Here is a 5,340-nt window from a genome sequence, read left to right as displayed (position 1 = left end):
TCCTATTGTCATGCATTTACCTAAGATCAATATATAAGATTCAAGCTCATATAAAGCATTAAAAACGGATAATTTCTGTAACACCCCGTAGTACTCCGGTTGTTAACATACATGATATTTAACATTCACAGCGGAAGACTTTATTTGAAAAGGAATAAAGCATCTTATAAAAATACGAGTAAACTTTTTCCAAAACATTTCATAAAAACATTTCTAAAAACGTTCACGTCAGATACTGCGAAAGCGTAAATCTAAATATACATCTACTAATTAATCCCATGAGCCAGTATTAGTGGCCATTGACCATCAAGATATGACATCAAGTGTCATTCCTGACGGAGTCTCACGGACAGCATAACGGCTGTATTTCGGATAACTAGAAACATGATTCTACACATACAGATAACCTAATTAATACAACAATTTAAACAGATAGCTTGCAAGTCCCACACGGACTGCAATCCCCTTAATGGGTCAATACAACTAATAAGGCTCCATGCCCAAATTAACTGAATACATGCATCAAGTCTATATTAATTCGAAGTATAAAAGTATCAGTAAATAATCCATGGCTCTAAGAATACTATCATGAGCCTAAATAAATACATACAATAATCTCCATAAAATAATTAAGCATGTTAACAAGTCTACATGCCAACATCAAATCTAAACATAATATAAAATCATCAGCTGCATCATCAACTACTCCAATGCGGGGGCCTTGCCCCTAGAAGCATCACCACTACTCTGGGTACCTGAAATGATGTCCCCAAACGGGGTAAGATAACATCTCAGTAAGCTCAAGGTTCATAGAGGATCCTCTAACCCCTGAGCCCACTTCCTGCATAACAAGTCAGATATAAAGCATATAATACAGACATACAGCATAAACATAGCATCATCATATCATCCTTGTGTAACCCTAGGGTCAAAGCCATAGACGGTTACACATGTGTGACTTCCAGGGTCAAGCCATAGACAGTCAACACAACCTCAATATGAAATAGCTCCCAGAGTCAAGTCATAGGCAGCCTACATACCATGATCACTGGCCAGGATCCTCATAACATATATCATCAGTGCATCATCATAACATCAAGATCATATAACATCTATATGAATGTGAATGAATGCACATATACATCATACCATATACTTTCATACAATATAACCATAATGCCCACCATCATGGTGGGGCCACAAGAGAGAGGAGTCAACTAGAACTAGGAGCTTACCTTAGGGAGCTTAGCACAAGCCCACACTCCAATATAATACGTATGCTCCAACAAAATCCTCAAGTGCACGGTTCTCTAGGCACACCTAGAGTAGGAACCATTCACATCATTAATTACATATTAATTAATCAAGTCATATCCACGACTTAATCATTTAATGATTCCACTTTTCATACTCATATGCCAATAATATGCCCATTACAAGCCTAGACCAATTATAACTTATTACATATTTTAGTGCATTATTACAAGCCACTTTAATCTTCAATTACTTACATAGCTTAGAATCACATGCAAGGCTCACTTAGATTATTTTCAACTCATCCAAGTCATATTTATGATTATTATAAGTTACTAAGGGTTCCCATAAGCCCACTTAGCTTAAATATCACTTTTACGGTTTTTCCATAACTGTACATGCTTCTGTTTTCTAGTTACTGGGCGTGACTCACTTGTTATAAAATTCTCATCTTTTAGAATGTTAATCTAGACTCAATTACCTTTCCAAAAAGGTATCATATGCTTCATTTGAAGTTTCCTAGCTCCGGTTATCACCGTTTGAAGTGGGACAAACAAAGCTGTTTGCCAACTCCGAACAGGGCCCTAAACATCCTTTACCATTTCTGCGATTATGAAAATTATACTAAATAATTTGCTCTAAAATTTTTATGTAGACAACTAGACACCTTTATCTTTAATTAGACATATTATGAGCCTAATTTGAGTAATAATTGAGGGAGAAAAAATTCATGGAAGTGTCAGCCATGTACAGCGCCCCTGCACATGCCTCCCTGTGCAGTCCTCACTCAAACGAACATACAGAATGGAATATATCTTCAATTGATACCAAATTTTGACACCACGTAGATAACATCTCAATCGTCAATTTGATATAAGGCACATCCCTATATGATCTCTGTGGAGGAAGATATGCTCTCCCCAATTTTGCCTAAAAACTGGTTACTTAGCCTTAAATGTGTTTACTTAACAAACCTTAATTACTTTTGATTATAAATCCTAATTCACATTAATTCTTGGATTTTTCTATTATTAAGTCACATTATGAAATATCCTTAGTCCCATTATGTCATGATACTTAAGTTTTACTAATTATTTAATTAGTGTACCTAAACCTTACTTTAGTCCAATTTTAGAGTTAAATCCTTGATTACTTTTGTTAATTAATCTCTACCCTTAATTAATCACCTAATTCATCATCTCCTTAATTTTAACATAACTAAACCCTTATGTACTTTATGGGGCAGATTTGATTAGCTATATTAATTAGGATTTTTAGCCATTATTAATCATGATTAGAGAGTTTTACTTAGAGTTAACCCACCTAGTTAATCTTTCTAATCATTTTTCCACACTTAACAACTTAATAACATTTTTTTGTCATCAAACCCTATCCTTACATGATATGGCTGAAATGTTCATGGTCCATTTTTGAGTTCATATTCATCTTTTTACATGAACATCACTCAAAGGTCCAAAGGTGGCACCTTTAGTCATCCAATCCATCATTCCATGGTTCCAAACACACACACACACTTAAGAATCATCATCAAACCATGACATTACGAAATTTTAAACAACATTCTCCTCATGAACATATCAAAACCAAGGCACTCAACAAGAAAAGGGAGGCTTTTTGGTTCATATTTCCCAAGTGGGAGCTTACATCTTCAAGGTTTCTCCTTTAGTTCAAGTCTCCACCTTTTTCCACCAAGAACACACCTTTAGGCAAGCACACACCTTCATGAACATGCTCATGAGTTAGGCTCAAGAACATAAGAAGAAAAGATGATATTTTTCATGAAAAAAATTTAAGAACACTTACCCAAAAATCAAAGGAAACAAGCAAGCAAGTGTGATTCTTCAAGAGAGCTCAAGAACACAACTCCATAGCCTTTGCTCTCCACAAAACCATGGCTGTTTGGGATGATAAGGGACACGAAATTTTTGATTCACACCATGAAAATGGTATGGTTGTGAAGAGGAGAGTGAGGGGAACAATCTTTGTGAAGGAAGTTTGGTGGTTTAGAGAGATTTAGGTGAAGAAATCTTAGAGAGAAATGAGAGAGTTTTCAAAATTTGAAACTTAGAGAGAGAAGGAGGTGAAGGGGCTGCTGATCAGAAATGGAAGGGAAGGAGAGGAGGGTGCCCTAATGAGGGGTGCCATGTCACTTAAGTGATATTCGTCCTTTAGTGAGACCCGGTGTAATTTTTAACTGATCCGTCGTCAAATTTTTACCCGAAAACTCTCAAGACCCTAACTTTAAGTACTTAACATTAATTTTGTCTAATTATCATGTTCATAACTTAAAAATTTGATTAGTAGGTCACAGATCCACTAACAGTTGTTTAGTTGCACTGTAGTCTTTACCGGTGTTTTTAACTGTACCCGGATTTCATAATCTTCTTAACTTTAACATTTTTGGTCTAATTATGACTTGTTAGGCATATATTGGTCTTTATTTCTATTTTCTTATCTTTTTCCTGTTCCGGGATTCTACCGGATGCTGCTACAGCAGTACAAAATACCCGGCAGAAGTGACTTTTCAAAAATACCCCAATATGGGTATCAATCTTCACCAAATCATATCCTAACCTCATTCATGATGTTTATATCATTAGATTAGCTCTCTAACTATAATTTTCTAACTTGGAGCTATTCTACTAACTGTTATTACGTCAGCAGTCAAATTTGACAAATGAAAATTCATCTGTGCATAATACCTCAATATGGGTATCAAAATTCTTATAATTTTATGCTCATTCCATTTATGACTATAAGGTCATCATTATAACCCTCTAATTTAAAAGTCATATAATTAGGGTTATTATAATTTCATTCACGATAAAAAGGAAAATTAACATAGCGAATTGTTCAAAACATAATAAATTGATTAAATTCCATCTAACCCTGACTACTTAAAGAATTAGCCGGACATAGCAAGATCAAGAACGAAAGAAAATAGAAAAGCTTCCCCAAACTCCATAGTTGATTGGTGAATCTTCAATATCTCCAGTAAAAGCTTGATTTTGATCCGTCTTCGCCGCTCACGAAAACGAACCAATGAATCCTCCACGTTCCGTCTACCTCCAAGTACTAAGAACTCTCTTAGAATGTGAAAAATTGATTAATTCTGACCCCAAATGTGTTTTTAAGGGCAAATAATTCGTGCCCTAGGTGGATACTTCAAGTGGGCCTAAGTTGGGTCTTTCGGAGCGCTTAAGCCTGAATCTTCGTGCTTAAGCCTGCTGATATTTGCATGGGATTTTAACGTGACACGCTTAAGCGCGCTCTTCGAATCAGAACTTTCTTCTTGCAGCGCGCTTAAGCCCAAAATTGGGGGCTTAAGCGCCCTCAAACAGTGGATAATTGCTCTTTTGATTGGATTTTCTGGAATTTCAGGGGGCTTAAGCCTCAAAATGGGGGCTTAAGCCTCCTCTTCAACAACTTATAATTTTAATTTTCTTTAGATAAATTCTCATATCTTCTAGTTTTGATCTTTATTTATCCAATCTTCATCTTTGACTCCATTTATCATCAAATCTCTTCAAAACTAGCAAATATATTTTATTTAATTCATAATTAATAATGTTCATGATTTTTATATCAAAACCCTAGTTTTTAACTTGTTTAACTTGATAATTCATATTATTCCTACTTTAGACTTTATGATCATATGAAGATGGGGTTTTATTAGGTGATTCTCAGATAAAGTAATGATGTATATTGATTTTTGGCACATATACCTTGGCTTGCAAGTTGTATATTTTAAATCGCGTCCACCTGATATATCCAATGATAGTGCAGGCAGATAGGTGTATTTTGAAGTATATTTTTTCTTTAATAAAGAGCGTGTATAAGTTGTCTTCTTCTGTATTAAAAAAAAAAAAAGGTTGTCTTCTTCGATACAAGAGGATGTCTACTAAAATCATTGGGTTATGGATTGTGGTCATCTATGTATGGAGATTATTTAGAGTGAACTGAGATCACCATTTTTTAGGTAGTCTCTTAGTGTAAATAGAAGGGTAAAATCGGAAAAGAGAGAAAATAACAGGGATAAAAAGGAAAAGAAAAAATTAATAATGT

At 34.9% G+C, this 5,340-nt stretch overlaps 1 long non-coding RNA gene across 1 annotated transcript; it reads right to left on the bottom strand.

The window, feature by feature from the left end:
* Positions 1-532: 532 nt before the first annotated feature.
* LOC133300330 (uncharacterized) lies at positions 533-3,362 on the bottom strand. Its single transcript, XR_009750054.1, has 4 exons — positions 3,079-3,362; positions 2,920-2,993; positions 1,236-1,320; positions 533-755 (listed from the first exon to the last, which is right to left on the bottom strand). It is a non-coding gene; the product is annotated as an uncharacterized LOC133300330 (long non-coding RNA).
* Between the last annotated feature and the right edge of the window lie 1,978 nt (positions 3,363-5,340).

Source organism: Gastrolobium bilobum, unplaced genomic scaffold (genome assembly GCF_033153095.1).
Source record: "Gastrolobium bilobum isolate Gb01-03AN ecotype WA unplaced genomic scaffold, APGP_CSIRO_Gbil_v1 utg54108, whole genome shotgun sequence".
Lineage (NCBI taxonomy): Eukaryota > Viridiplantae > Streptophyta > Magnoliopsida > Fabales > Fabaceae > Gastrolobium > Gastrolobium bilobum.
This window is presented reverse-complemented; position numbering and strand designations above follow the sequence as displayed.